This window comes from Helianthus annuus, chromosome 11, assembly GCF_002127325.2.
Source record: "Helianthus annuus cultivar XRQ/B chromosome 11, HanXRQr2.0-SUNRISE, whole genome shotgun sequence".
Taxonomy (NCBI): Eukaryota; Viridiplantae; Streptophyta; class Magnoliopsida; order Asterales; family Asteraceae; genus Helianthus; species Helianthus annuus.
Genome location: NC_035443.2, coordinates 45681030 through 45697531, shown reverse-complemented (window position 1 = coordinate 45697531; position 16502 = coordinate 45681030).

Genomic DNA, 16502 nt, shown 5'->3' with positions numbered 1-16502 from the left:
CCAGTGCGCTATCGTTTTCTATAAATGCAGCCAAGAATTCTACACATTTGGACCATCTAGGGACAGAGATTTGAAGGGATCTTCTCTCCTACCATCCTAGGTATGTTCTAAAGAAGGTTCCAACAACCATCTTGTCCTTTCCTCTTTTATCCATTTCCTTCTTCTTCATCTTTCTCCATAAGCCTCCATTAAAGCTTAAGGTTTCAAGCTTTGATGAAGGGATTATTGAGTTTTGTTCAAGAAATCTTGTTAAAAACAAGTTGAACAACATGGTTTTAAGTTAATATTGCTCAAACAGGCTTCATAAGTTAGAGGAATAACTTAAAACTTCAAAATTTCTTGTTACAAAATTCTGCAGAAAGATGAACACGGGGCCGTGCTCAATGGGCATGGGGCCGTGTCCAAGATACTGTTTCATAAAAATAAGCTGTTTTCGGTTTATTTTCGTAGAATTTCAAGTGAGAACAGTGGAACATCTTCCGCGCATTCAACAAACAGTAGAAGAGGAAGGAGGCCTTCCATTGAAGCTACCCTTGTACACTACGTCATGGCACTTCGGGAAGCTCTCGATGAGATGACTTCGGTTGAGGAAATCCTAATCGACCGTATAAACTATCTTACGGTGGGGCTGGAAAATAGTTTTCAAGAAATTAACCTATTGCACCAAAGGTTAAACATTCTTGTAATACCTCCAATGGAACCCGTCCTCCCTCAAGAGGATTGTAACCTAGCACTTGGAGTCAACAACCCGACCGGATGGGATGACATTCCAGCGGAACCTCCCCTTGAAGATCTACAAGAAGTCCCGGTGGAAGTTGCACCTCCTCAAACCGACGCTAACGAGCCCTCTTTCCTCCTCCCAAGGGAGATAGAGGAGTGGCTCGCCGACATATGAGGAGTCCATGCCCGGAAGAAAGAGTTCTATGAAGCCACAACCAACCAAGACTATTAGCTTCTTGGAAATTTTGCTAATTAAAATAACTTGTAGGCTAGAAATCCATGGTTTATGCTTCTTGTGCTTACCTATCTAACTTAGTAATTTTTAGGACTATGTAATCCTCTCTATGATTTTTAATGAATGGATGGTTTTAAGGTTTGAATGGTGTTATAAGAAATAAAAGACACTCTGGATGGTGAAGGATAACAAGGGAAACAAGAAACATCGCCCCATGCACTAAAACAGAGCAATCCGACAACGATCTCCCATTACAGTAGGCTCAACACGGGTCGTGTCCACCCAACACGGCCCCGTGCTGCACAATCTGCAGCAAATCGCCCAGTTCAGGTAACTGGACACGGTGTCGTGTTCATCGGACACGCCCCCGTGCCCAGGCTTCTGTTTCTTTTCTTAAATTTTTGTCACTGGCACCTGAACACGGGGCCGTGCCCGGTCCCCACGAGGTTGTGTCCAGACTGCCAGTAACATAAAATTTTGCTTTAAACACCATTTTACACATTCAATCAACCTAAAAACTTATTTTTGGGACACATTGAGGACAATGTGTAATTTAAGTGTGGGGGGATGCTAAAACCTTGAATTTTGCAAGTCCTAATAACAAGCCTTACACAAAACTCTACTGGAACCGCTAATCACCCCAAATTTTTTCCAAAAATTTTCATTTTTTTTTACTTGTCTAAGTTTAAGTTGGGAATTTAAGTCTTAACAAGGTTATATTTTTACAAATTTACAACCGATAGCGTCGTGATAAAAAGAACCAACATAAGAAATTATGAAAAGGCATGACAAACTTAGTTAAAATTCGATTATATATACTTGATCACATAAAAACCCTTTTCCCACAAAAGTGAGTTTTGAGCCTTTAATGAGCATACAGATATATATATATATATATCTTTACACTAAATGCTCATTTTTCGTTTCTTGTGTGAATAGCCGCTTGGTTCATACGACTCTAGAACTTGCCACAACAATACATTCCCGGTCCTTACCAACTTAAACCCGAGTAAGTAAATGATGGAGGCATTAGGACTAACCCTTTTTCATTCTATACCATTATTTTTTTTTTACCACCTACCCAAAATCTCCCTAGTTAACCCATTTGAGCCTAAACCTTTTCATTTCTTAACCCAAAACAACCCTTTTTACCCACCTAAACCTTTTTATTTATTTTTTTTAGTAACAACGTACGGTTCTCTTATGACTTTCAAAAAAAAAATTCGATGAAGCCAAACAAACAAACAAAGTTTATCAAATATCTTTGTTTGAACAATCCATCGAGATAAAATAAAAATATGAAAAATAAAAAGTCTTTCAAACCGACGTTTGTTACACCTTTCGCCCTTTTTACTAACCACTAACCCAACTTCCCACCTTTAGCCCAAGCCAAAAAACCCATAAAGTCCTCTTGATATTTACAAAGGTATATAGTTAAAAAGGAGGAGGATTGATTGCTTGGCAAGCTTATGGTAGAAGTAAGTTCCATGCCGCTCTCGAGTGATTCACTAAAAAAATACACCTTCGGCCGAGTGTTGAGTGATCTCCCGTGAGGTATGTGAACTTATATATAAATGAAATTTTAAAAAGGTACGTTATGCCCAAATAAGTAATTTATCTTAAGAAATGTTCTTAATAAATCATGCCGAATAGGATTGTAAATAAATAAAAATAAAACCTCAATAAAGAATCTTGGAAATCCCGATACTCTATGACAAGCCCAAAAACCTTCTCTTCTACCCATTCCATTTGGGAGCGAATAAAACCACATTATAAAAATAAAACCTCAATAAAGAATCTTGGAAATCCCGACACTCTATGACAAGCCCAAAAACCTTCTCTTCTACCCATTCCATTTGGGAGTGAATAAAGCCACATTATAAAGAGTTTTGCTTGAGGACAAGCAAAGATTCAAGTGTGGGGGTATTTGATATGCGCAAAATGCAACATATAAATGTGGCATAAAACTAACCCTTTTTAGTACTAATGTTGGAAAAAGTGTGTTTTTGTCTTCCTTTTGTATTTTCAGGATTAAATGAGCTCAAATTAACAAAAGAAGCAAAAAGACAGCAAAATCTAACATAAATACAAGAAAAGGAGCGAAAGTGGAATGCCCGACCCCTCAACAGCATCTTCCCAAGCAAAACCAAGAAAACAGAAGACTGAACACGCCCCGTGCTCAGCGAGTACGGGGCCGTGCCCAAGAAGCAGCAGAAAAGACAAACCTTTAGAAGCTTCTATTGCCCACCACGGGGCCGTGCCTAGTGGACACGGGGGCATGGTCAGATTCTTGCAGGCGCATTTATTGTAATTGCGAATTACAATTAATGAGGAGAGAGACAAGGATGGACACGGGGCCGTGCCCAGCGGGCACGGGGCCGTGCCCGAGCTTCTGTTCAGCCTATAAATAGGAGTGCTTGGAGACATTTCAACTCATCCCTTGGCACACCACCTCTCTCACACTTCACCCACCACCCACCACCACTATGACACCATCATCCACCACCATCATCCATTGTCCATCATAGAGTGTGTGAGTCGTCTCGGGATCCAAGATTGATCGTAAGAGTTCTTGACAATCAAAGGCCATGTTTGCCTAATTCTCTTACATCACTTAGTGAAGACAAGTGTTTAGTGTAATACTTTTTATTTTTAATCTTTTGCACTTTTTAATTGGTTTTGTATTAATGACTTTAATTACTAGTTTCTTATGTTGAAGGTGATTCTTCCTTATCGTTTGTCCGTGGTGTCTTGGCATTATTTTACTGTCTATATAAAATAAAAGATTTTCACCATTCATATCTCCACGGTCTATATGGAGGTATGTTGGCTACCTGGTCGGGGGTTAAGGGAACGGTTTGGTAAGAGTCTTGCCATTGTTCAGTGTATAGATCCTGCAAAGGACCTGGGTCAAATTTAGTAGGACCTCCTTCAATACCCAAAGGTATTGGATGGCGGGGGTCCAAACTCTTTGATCCCCTCATAAGTTAAACTACTATTAAAACTTTAACCCAGCTACTTAGGACTGTACCCCTGCTGACTAAGACTACTTAGCTGAGGGTAACGTCGCCTTCAAAAGAGGGGCCTACCACATTATGAATTAAAAACTTAATTAATTATCTTTCAATAATCCGACCCTTTAGGATTGTATCCTTGCTGACTCAAACTACTGGGTTGAGGGTAACGTCGCCTTCAAAAGAGGGGCCTACTACAATAACTAAGATAATCTCTTAAACAAGTGCAAAAGTGCGAAAATAATCAAAGGTTACACTAACAAACGAGTCGGAACCAAGTATTCATCTTGTCTATCTGTTTTTTATTTTTATTTTTATTTTCAGCATTTTAGTTAGTTTTATTTTCTTAGTTTAAAAATCTTTTTCTAACATTTTGATTTGACTAGACGTTGAGGATAAGCCGGTACTAAAAGCTCTTGTGTCCTTGGACGACCTCGGTATCTTACCAACACTATACTAAGTCCATGATGGGTGCACTTGCCCATATGTGTGTTTAGTGTTAGTAAATATCGTGTTTTATAAATTTAAAACTTGGCTAAAAAGTGTAAAAGGGCTTAAAATACATACCTAAAATATAACACACTTCACGCACATCATGTAACAACTCTCACTAAAATTAATACTTAGGATGATAATTAGCCAATAAGAAAACCCTAATTAAGACACCCAAGTATTTCTACACTAACCCTAAAATTTTCAGAACAATCGGAATCAGGATCAGGGCCCCTAAAACCCGGGGGGGTAAACCCTAGTGGACGATTATCTTTAATTCTCGTTGTCTAAACAGAATTTTACGAAAATATTGACTCAGCTAGGCTAGTCCCAAACGTGGCTACTCTATAGTAAATAGGTATCCCTTACGGACCGTAAAGGATCAGGCTTACGGTCCGTAAGCATGTCCAATTTTGTGTATAAATAGCCGACCTTGGCACTTGCCTTCTGTTGTAAAATCGACGAAGAAATTCGTTTGATACGTCGAGTTATAGCTAAATTAGTCCACAACACACACTAATTCACGAAGTGCTGCCGCAATCAGGGTAATAACTCGATCGCTATTACGATTCATTTTCCGACCGATCAATATATCCAATGGATGTTTAAGTGCCGCCCACATTAGGGTTATACTTTGTCGTTCGTCATTAATTCGATGGATGTTTAAGTATCACACTTTGTCGTTCGTTATGAGAATTTGATCTCGTGAGTTATCGTAAATACTGTATTGATTATTAACCCGGTTTTGTATGCATGGTTATCTAAGTTAGGTTAACAAGGCTAATCAGTAGGCTTATACTCTGCTCGTTAAATCTGCAATGTGAGTCATTCTCTTTTTATCAACTGTTTTACAATACTCCCAATTATTTTCAAAAGTGATAATTACAGGGACTAAGTCGTGGATATCTTGAATCCCTGGCTAGTGGGGTATTGTGCACATTACTACTTTTCTCCCAGATAGGTTCATTGACCTACTAGGGATAATCATCACTATTTAGGTTCATTGATCTAATAGTGGTATGACCATCATCACCATTGTGACAGAACGCCAGATAAATAAAAGATATAAACCATTGTAATCGCTCTTATGCTGTAATTAATAACTACACATCATTTTATGTAAATAGAATGATTCACTCAGTATTTCCCCGCTGACAAAACCTTTTTCAAACATGTTTCAGGTAATCTGTTGTGAGCAAAGAAAAGTGCCATGAAGCACTACAAGCTTAGAAAAGTGGCTCAATGTAAATAAATAAAGAAACATGTTTCGTAAAATAAAGATTTCCCAGTGAAATCATCTTATTGTAAATTATTGGGTTTTATCCCTAGATTATATAAACGGGCAGTTTTAAATATTGAAAGATCCTGTTTTAAAAAGACTTCCGCTGTCGCCTAGATTAAATACCGCAGGATTTCTGTCCCGCGGCTCCTGAAACGGGTCAAACCGGGCCGGGGGCCGTGACAAAAAAAGGTGGTATCAGAGCCACTTATCAAGCCACTGATTTAAGCCAATTAAGTATTTAGAAAATACTTAATTTTTATTAATTGCTATTTCATGATTATGTGTTCTATTATCTGAATAATTTTGCACAGTATGGACAAATCTTTATATGTTAGCCAAGATAGCAATTAATGCAAATTCTTAAATAATTTGACTCAAGTATTAGTACCTTTATTATCTACAGTCTAGAAGTCTTATTCGGGAAATCATAAGAATTACAAATAAAACCTAATGTGTTTTAAATTTTAGTTGTTTTGATAGTTACCCAATATGAAATAATATTTAAAAGTTTTTTTTTCTGCAAAATTTTGTTGTGAGTTTTAACTTAATTGTATGATTTTGCTAAACAGTATGAGTGACTTGTCTGACGCCCTTCAGAATTTAAATCTCTATCCAGTAAGAATAGAAGTTTCCAGAGACTTCAATAGATATATACCAGATATAGAAGAACCTATAGAATTCAACGCCTTACCTCTCAAGAAACCCAAGCCTAAGAGAATGGAAATTGGGGAAAGCTCTAGGCAAATTGAGGGGTTACCATCTCAGGAAGAGCTAGATTTTATAATGGCAAGCTATAATACTATTAAGCCTGATAATAAAAATGTTTTTATTCACTCTTTTGAAACACAACTACCGACGAACTTAGAACCAGCCATTCCAAATTCTTCAATCCACTCGCAAATAGACGAATGGTTGATTAATGAAATACAGTTACAAAACCATCCCTATAAGCTTTTTCCTCAGTTCAATCCAGAACCTTTACCAAATCCACCAATAAGTAACGAGAATATAGCTGAACTTCGCCTTGGTGAAGAACTAATGGATACTGGGAATAGGATCCAAGAGATTGGGGGACAGATCTCCTGGAAATACGATGAGAGGGGTTACTAGCATAGCATCTGACAAAGGATAGGGGATATATGGAACTGTGGTTGTGTAATAGTAAAAATAAGTATGTGTAAAATAAATAATAAAACGGTTGTATATAGAAGCGTGATATAATCAATAAAACAAATGAAATTTTAGAAAATTTACAAATTTTGTTCGTTTACGTGATTATGTGCAATTAAGTGTAACCTTGGATTATTTCTTGTATACTAATTATTTATCTATAAATTAGTTATCAGATGGAAAACGCAAATAACGAACCAGTTAACGAGATTAATCAATCTGAACATCAATCAGGGGATCAATATATGACTAGGCAGGATATAGAAAATATCGTTGCTCAAGGAATCGCCAACACTATTCCAACAATGATTGCTCAAGGGATAGCCAACTCTATTCCTGCAATCGTTGCTGCTGTTAAAAATCCAATAGAATCACAACAAATCGTTCCTAGTAAACGTATTTCTGAAGACAACTTCAGTAACAGCGTAAACGGAGGCGATGATCATGTTAATCATGACAATGAACCACACCAAGCTCCACTCCTTAAGAAAAAGAAAGTTGCAACGCCTGGTTGCACTTACAAAGAATTTCTTGCTTGTAAACCATCTGAGTTTGCAGGCAATGAAGGAGCGATTGCGGCACTACGTTGGTTAGAGAAAACTGAGGCAGTAATTGCCATAAGTAAATGTGCTCAGGATGATCAAGTCATGTATGCGTCAAACCTTTTCAAAGAAGGGGCGCTAGAATGGTGGAATACGGTATTACAAGCAAAAGGAAGAAGGATGGCGTATGCTATGAACTGGGAAGAATTTAAGAGCTTGGTAGAAAGAAAATTCTGTCCCGAACATGAAAAGGAACAAATGACAAATAAGTTTCTAACCCACCGGATGGTGGATGTAGATTGTCGAGGGTATACTTCGACATTCTTCGAGTATGCTCGAGTAGTACCAACCCTGGCTTCGCCAGAGCCGGTACTTATTTCTCGTTATATTTGGGGATTGATTGCTGAAATCCGTAATATCGTCAAGGCTACGAAACCTCGCACGATTGATGATGCGGTGGATTTAGCCAATACTCTGACTGACGAACTAGTACGGACAAGAGAAGAAAATAGAAGGAAGGAAGTAGCCCAAAAGATTACCCAAGTATTCCATTCGGGTAACCATAACAATTTCAAGGAAGGAGGGAATGGACAATCTTCCACTAGTCCATTTTGCAATTCTTGTAAAAGAAAGCATTTTGGAAAATGCAAGGGATATTGCAATTTTTGCAAAATTCCAGGGCATCAGGAAGAAGACTTCAGGAGGAAGAGATCTTCAGTCTGCTACAACTGTGGAGAAGCTGGACATCTTAGGCCAAATTGTCCAAAACTAAACAAACCATCTGACACTAAAGCTAAACCTGCAGAAGGAGCAAAGAGGAATGTAAGAGCCTTCCAACTGACTGCTCAAGAAGCAGAACTCATTCCAGATGTGATAGCCGGTACGTTCTTAGTTTACAACGGTTACACAAAAGTATTATTTGACTCTGGTGCAAACCAAAGTTTTATAAATACTTCATTCTGTCAAGATCTTAACTTACCTTTAACCAGCATTAGACAAATCTTTACAGTCGAAACGGCAAGCGGAAATACCCTCATCTATTTCAGTAAATCTCAAGGACGAGATTTTTCTTAAGGTGGGGAGGATGTAACAACTCTCACTAAAATTAATACTTAGGATGATAATTAGCCAATAAGAAAACCCTAATTAAGACATCCAAGTAATTCTACACTAACCCCAAAATTTTCAGAACAATCGGAATCAGGATCAGGGCCCCTAAAACCCAGGGGGGGTAAACCCTAGTGGACGATTATCTTTAATTCTCGTTGTCTAAACAGAATTTTATGAAAATATTGACTCAGCTAGGCTAGTCCCAAACGTGGCTACTCTATAGTAAATAGGTATCCCTTACGGACCGTAAAGGATCAGGCTTACGGTCCGTAAGCATGTCCAATTTTGTGTATAAATAGCCGACCTTGGCACTTGCCTTCTGTTGTAAAATCGACGAAGAAATTCGTTTGATACATCGAGTTATAGCTAAATTAGTCCACAACACACACTAATTCACGAAGTGCTGCCGCAATCAGGGTAATAACTCGATCGCTATTACGATTCATTTTCCGACCGATCAATATATCCAATGGATGTTTAAGTGCCGCCCACATTAGGGTTATACTTTGTCGTTCGTCGTTAATTCGATGGATGTTTAAGTATCGCACTTTGTCGTTCGTTGTGAGAATTTGATCTCGTGAGTTATCGTAAATGCTGTATTGATTATTAACCCGGTTTTGTATGCATGGTTATCTAAATTAGGTTAACAAGGCTAATCAGTAGGCTTATACTCTGCTCGTTAAATCTGCAATGTGAGTCATTCTCTTTTAATCAACTGTTTTACAATACTCCCAATTATTTTCAAAAGTTATAATTACAGGGACTAAGTCGTGGATATCTTGAATCCCTGGCTAGTGGGGTATTGTGCACATTACTACTTTTCTCCCAGTTAGGTTCATTGACCTACTAGGGATAATCGTCACTATTTAGGTTCATTGATCTAATAGTGGTATGACCATCATCACCATTGTGACTTGTCACCATTGTGACAGAACGCCAAATAAATAAAAGATATAAACCATTGTAATCGCTCTTATGCTGTAATTAATAACTACACATCATTTTATGTAAATAGAATGATTCACTCAGTATTTCCCCGCTGACAAAACCTTTTTCAAACATGTTTCAGGTAATCTGTTGTGAGCAAAGAAAAGTACCATGAAGCACTACAAGCTTAGAAAAGTGGCTCAATGTAAATAAATAAAGAAACACGTTTTGTAAAATAAAGATTTCCTAGTGAAATCATCTTATTGTAAATTATTGGGTTTTATCCCTAGATTATATAAACGGGCAGTTTTAAATATTGAAAGATCCTGTTTTAAAAAGACTTCCGCTGTCGCCTAGATTAAATACCGAAGGATTTCTGTCCCGCGGCTCCTGAAACGGGTCAAACCGGGCCGGGGGCCGTGACACTTCAGTTACCGTTGTAACCACTGATATTTGCTTCATCAGTGGCTCTTAAAACAACTGTCCTCCATTATTCATCTTCTCATCAGAGGTTGACACGTGGTCAGCTTTTAGCGGTCAGATCTTTTGTAACCCCTGCCACATCAGCATTCACTTTTTCCCTAAATAAAACCCTGATTAAACCCAAACAGGGGCTCACACTGTCGAATTGAATTCCAAAATTCTCTTCTCAAAGCAGTTTTCCCACTCTCCATCAAAAATTACTCTTCGTTCTTCTTCATCAAAATGATGAAATCAAAGTCAAAATCAAAATCAAAATCATCTTCATCTTCCGAAAACGCCACTCAAATGGCCGCTGAACCCATTGAAATCAAATACAAATCCCCTCACAATTACTTGGGTCTACTCACAAAACCCACTACCACCAACACCTTCGATTCAATCATTGACACTTTATCTGCATCAAAGTACAAAACTTTGCTAACAGTAGATGCTCCTATTTACCTACAAACCCAGAGAGAGTTCTGGAAAAATGCTACCCTTGAGAAACAAGGAGACATTGTCACAGCCATCAACTCCTCGATACAGGGTAAAGAGATTCAAATTTCTCCACAATCAATTTCAGAAGTTTTTAAACTCGATGATCAGAAAGGTAAAACTTCTTTTTCTAAAACCGAGTTGAAAACTGATTTTTTGAAAAGAGGGTATGTAGAACAACCAAAAAGAGATACCTTACAAAAAGGTTATTTCCCTTCTGCACCCAGGTTTTTATTTCACACTCTTTTGATGTGTGTCTCTAATAAAACAACTGCTTTTAATGAAATACCATTAAAGATACAATGCCTGGGATATGCTATTTTAAATAATGAAGATTTTAACTATTCTCAGGAGATCTTTAATGACTTGGTAAAAAATGTTGACAACAAATCATTTTTGCTCTTTCCAAGGTTTCTACGTTACTATTTTAAACAAAAAGTTGGAAAGGAAAATGAAAATTTGCTCAAACAAGGTGTTTATTTTCAAATAAATGGTTTAACACCTGAAACATTCTCTAGAATGTTAACACCTTCAAAAACAAAAGCAGAGGTGCCTGAGCAGAATTTAGCAGATGACACTGCTCCTCAGGTATCGGCTGCTGAGCCCACTGCTCCAGGTGATCATAGCAGCACAACCACTGCTTTGAAACCCACACCTGCCATTACTAAAAAGACCAAAAAGAAAACATCCAGAAAGCCCCCCAAACCCAAAACAAAGGCACCTCTGGAAGATGAGATCCCAGAGCCACTGCCAGTGACAACACAAATGTCACCAATAACCACTGCTGCTACTTCCTCACAGCAGATGGAAGAAAGATCTCCACATTTGCCTCAAACTCCTCCTGCATCCTCACAAAAGGATCAGGTTGTAAACACATGGACCCCACAATATGAAGCTCTGGACCCACTCGGATCCATCTTCCTCAGTCCTGATCCCAAGGACATGTCTCTTTCAACACCTTTATCTTCACCCCTCACATTACCACAATCTATAATACCTTTGTTGCATGCAGTTGATATAGCTCAGACACAAACCAGTTCCTCTCAATCACCTATCACTGAGAGGTTACACTGCATGGATTACAAGTAATTCCTCTGTTATCCCAGCAACAATTGAGGAGGTTACACTGCATGGATTACAAGTAATTCCTGACAGTAGTTCAAGTGGAGCAGCCACTACAAATGTTGAACCCACTGGTTTACATTTGGACAGTGGTTACATTCATAAGACTCCCTTGAAGGCAATTTCTTCGATAGCACCTCTGAGAACCACCAGTGAGTTTGTTATGCCCACTGGTACCTTCAAAAGGCTATCAAGTGCTGACGAAAGAAGTCCCCAGTACCAAGAACAAGGGGCATCAATGAATGACTTTTGGGATTCATTTCCTAAGTCACACATTTGTACAACCACTATTGGTGGGGAATCAGATGATCCCATTAACTTGGGTGATGATTTAAAATATCAGGAATTGATGGGCAGAGTTGAAAATCTTGAAACATCAGTTGCTAAAATAAAGGATATGGTGCAACAGCTGTTAAAAGCTCAAAAAGCACAATCCACTGCTGTTCCAGCTCAAGCACCTGCACAACCTGCACCTGCTGCAAATGAGCTATGGAATGTATTCCAACCCCTGCTTGAAAAACAAAAACAAATGGCTGATCAGCAGCATGCAATACATGTACAAATGCTGACAAACATGGTGGAGTCAAGGTTTAAAGATACTCAGTCAGACATCAAAGCTATCAAGGCTCACATCCAAAGTACCACTGGAAAAGTTCCTCCCACTGTCCTCTTCATGAATGAACCCTTTCCAGATAATGCCAAAAAGGGGGAGAAAATCAAGTGGAAGAAGAAGGGAATTGAAGATGGTATTTATATTGAACCTGAAAAAGATAGCCAGACTAAAGCTGTTGTATCAACACACACCACCTCACCACACACCACCATAACCACTGCCCTACCACCATCATCATCTATGATCACATCACCACCACCAAAACCAAACTCACCACCAAAAACAGCCACCTCATCATCTCCTCCTGCCAAAAAGCAGAAGACAACAGATGTTACAACATCTGTTGTAATGACAACAGTGGTTGAGACACCAGTTGTTTCAACACCTGTTAGTCAGACACTTTCCACCACTCAAACCACTGCCATTTCAACACCTGCTCAAAAGCAGAAGACACCTACTGACACATCAGTAGTTGTAATGACAACAGAGGTTGAAACACTAGTTGTTCCAACAGCTGTTAGTCAACCATCCACCACTGCTCTCAACATTTCTACATCACAACCAAAATTTCCATCACCCAAACGCACTTACACCAGAAAAAGAAAAACAACTCAGCTAAATGAGGACAAATATGATCCTACTGCTGCAAAATATCCACTGGAACTGGAAGCTGTAAAAAATGAGATGAGACAATTGTACACCGAGGATGATCCTTCAAAAAGGAGATTCCCTTCTCTCATAGGCTTCATTGTCCCAGAAAATATGGATGAATATCTCGAGATCAAAGCAAGGCAGGCTAAGATAAGAGCCAAAATTGAATGTGAAGGTCAAAGTGACGAAGCCATTTCTGAAAAATTGGAATTCTTGCTCACTAAAGTCAAGCAGATGGAAGACTATGCACAAGATCTGAGCAAAGAAAAAGCAGATCTATGAAAAGAAATGAGAAAAGAATATCTTGCATACATCATGAAAGAAAAATTCTATCCAGCTGAAGAAAAACAATTTGAAGAATGGCCAATAGTTGCTTTAAAGCATGAGGCAAACAGAATTGAAAGGATCAAAAATGATCCAAGAAAGAAGAAGACAACTCCAAATTGGAACAAATACAAAAAGCTCATTGCTGACCTTATATTTGAATACAAAAGAAAGAAGCAGGAGCTGGTGGATTCTAAGGTGGATACTGCTGAAGCCATAGCAAAATGGACAAAGCAGTATACCGATGAGGCTTATGAAAGGCTTAAGAAAAGGAGGATAACAGTTTCAGACACTCCAAAGAAGCCTGACTACAACAAGCCAGAACAGCAGATTAGTGCTCCTAAACCACTGATCACATCAGTAGATAGCCCTATCCTTGTGATAAACCAAGAAAAAGGAAAACTGCTGACTGTTGCAGAAGAAAAGGAAAAGGAAGCTGAATACTTTGAAGAAGCCATCAAGAAAATGGCCTTAGATAAAGACAGATCAGCAAAACTTCAAGACCTTGCCAAAAAGGTTTTAAACAAACCATCATCACCAAATACTTCAGCAGACTTGACAGCCATTGAGCTTGAACAAAGAAAAAGGCAAGAGCTGATTGAACAAGAAGCTGCAGAAGACATAGCTGCAGCAAATGAAATCATACAAAAGGCCTTCAATCAAATGTCAGCTGAAAACTCAGAAGCAGCAAAAGGTCAGAGTATTGATCATACTGAAAACTATGAACTATCAAAAGCTCAGAGTGTTGATCATGTTGAAAACTCTGAACCAGCAAAGATACTGAGTTCTGATCTACAACCTCTCACAAGGCCACAATCCCCTGACTCATCAGTGAATAAATCTCTCCCAAGAAACCCATTGGGTTCAAAAGTACTAAAGTGGATGTCTGATCAAAAGACCCATGTATTGACCCTGGTCAGATCCAATGGTGAAGTGAAGTACATATCAAGGAAAGAAGCACTAGGCCTTGGTGTTGAGGATCTACAGGATCTCCTTGAACTTACACTGTGCAGGGATGAGGATGACTTAAGTTCCAAGGACTTTGAATTTAAAAGACAAGTTAAGGAACTTCTGATGAGAAATAAAAATCCAGAATAATGAAGGGTTTTGGCATTATCTGTTCCAGGGGGAGATTGTTGGGATTGAACCCTATCAGAGGAACAGATAATGAAAGCCAAAACCGGATCACTACAGTGGATTAGTCATAAGCAGCTATTTTACATTAAGCTTTCCCCTTGATAGTGACTCCAACATCTGATATGCTCCAAGTACTGCCCTTATCAACAACTGTTGATCTTGTAAACTACTGTTAAGCCAAAGCACTGATGAAGTTTAAAGGCTGAAGCTCAATCTACTGACGGAATCCAAGCACTGCTGAAGAATTAAAGCAATGCCCATTCAAGGTCTGATCACCTTTTGAAAAAAGCACTGATGCTCAAACAACAGTGGTTGACTACATCAGTGGAATGAAGAATCAGTGGTTATATATCAGTGATTAGAATGTAATCAGTGTCTGTATGGTCAGTAGTTATAGAACAGTAGATAGAGTTTGTTAGTTTGTTAGATGTCACTTTCATGGTGACGTCAGCTGAGATACCTCAGTGGTTTGGTTTGCCTATAAATGTAACAGTACCCTGTACTGTTACATTTGATTGACTGAGTGGGTTCTTCTCCTCTAGTCCAATCCTTTCATCTTGTGCAATCAACCTTGGAGCATCAGGCTGAGGGGGAGTTTAGCTTGTAAGCATGCTTTGTAATCTTTCGATTTGCTTTGTAACCTTTTGACTGATGGAAAGCATTTGTTTATCAAACTATTTTCCTCTTTGATTGTGTTTATAAAGTTTGTGTTTATTTCCGCTGCATTTAATCTCAATTCATATCTTTTGATTTGTTCCATATTACACAAACAAACACAATTATGAAAGCCTCTGATCCTAACATCTTCCATCGTCTACTTTTCCTCCTCCGCTACTACAATGTGGGCTAAGAAAGCCAAGTATTCCTTGCGGAGATACTTGCTCACTTGAATACACGACATAAGCTTCCATTCTTTTGAGGATACTTCACCATAAACACATAATTGATCGCTGTTTGAAAGAGAGAAACGAATCATCTTTTCGAAACAAACGGTTTTGGCACGATTTTCACGAAGAAAATCCATGCCTAATATGACGTCAAAACTACCAAGTTGCATAGGGATGAGATCGATCAGGAATACGTGATTGTTGAGCTCGAGAGTACAATCACGGATAACGGAGCTAACGGTGACGGTTCTTCCGGTGGCAACTTCCACCTCGAAGGTCGTTGGGAGGTTAGCGCGTTTACGTTTTAAAAGCTTTTCGAATTCAAACGATACAAAATAGTTATCGGCTCCAGTATCAAATAAGCTAGAAGCATAAATACCGTTAACAAGGAACGTACCATTGACAACATTGTTGTCAGTCTGAGCCTGGCAGACATTGATAGTGAAGGTTCTTCCGCGGGCTGCTTGCTGTGGCTGCTGTTGCTGCTGCTGCTACTGCTGAGGTTGTTGCTGCTGTGGTGGTGGTGGTTATTACTGCGGTTCTTGTTTCACAACTCGCTGAGGGCAGACATTAGCAAAATGATTCGGGTCACCACAAGTGTAGCAAGCTCGTGCATGAACAGCGGGGGTAGAAGTTGCTTGGTTAACCTGAGGAGCAGGAAGTTGAGCTAGCAGTGCAGGAAAAGCTTGAGGAGCTTGCTGGCCGGGGCCTGAGCGGTGAAGTGCCCATAGATATTGCAGTTTGCACCGAAACGACAGTTTACCCCTGTTGGATGATGATAGGTACATGTAGGGCACAGAGGGTGAGTACCAGTGTAAGCACGCTTGGCAGGCGGTGCGTTGGTAACAGCAACTAGGCGATTGTAGTTGTTGGGCGATGTTGTGACCAGTGTAGTTTGCACCAAAACGACAGTTTACCCCTGTTGGATGATGATAGGTACATGTAGGGCACAGAGGGTGAGTACCAGTGTAAGCACGCTTGGCAGGCGGTGTGTTGGTAACAGCAACTAGGCGATTGTAGTTGTTGGGCGGTGTTGTGACAATCGCGTTGTTCTTGCTTGAGTTCCTTCGCTTGCGGCTCTGGAGGCTAGACTTTGAACCTTAAGATGCTGCATTGTCGGTACTTGGAGTAGCAGTAGCTTGATTGAGACTCTTGGTCGAGGTTTTGAAAGCTCTAGCCAAGACTCATTTGTCGTTGATCTCAGCTGCGAGTTGGTTGGTTTCCTCGATAGTAGTAGGTCTCGCTGCCTGAACAAATCAGCTACATAATCGGGAAGAGCGCAAATATACTTCTTGATAGTCTTCTCGGGTGTGTCCACC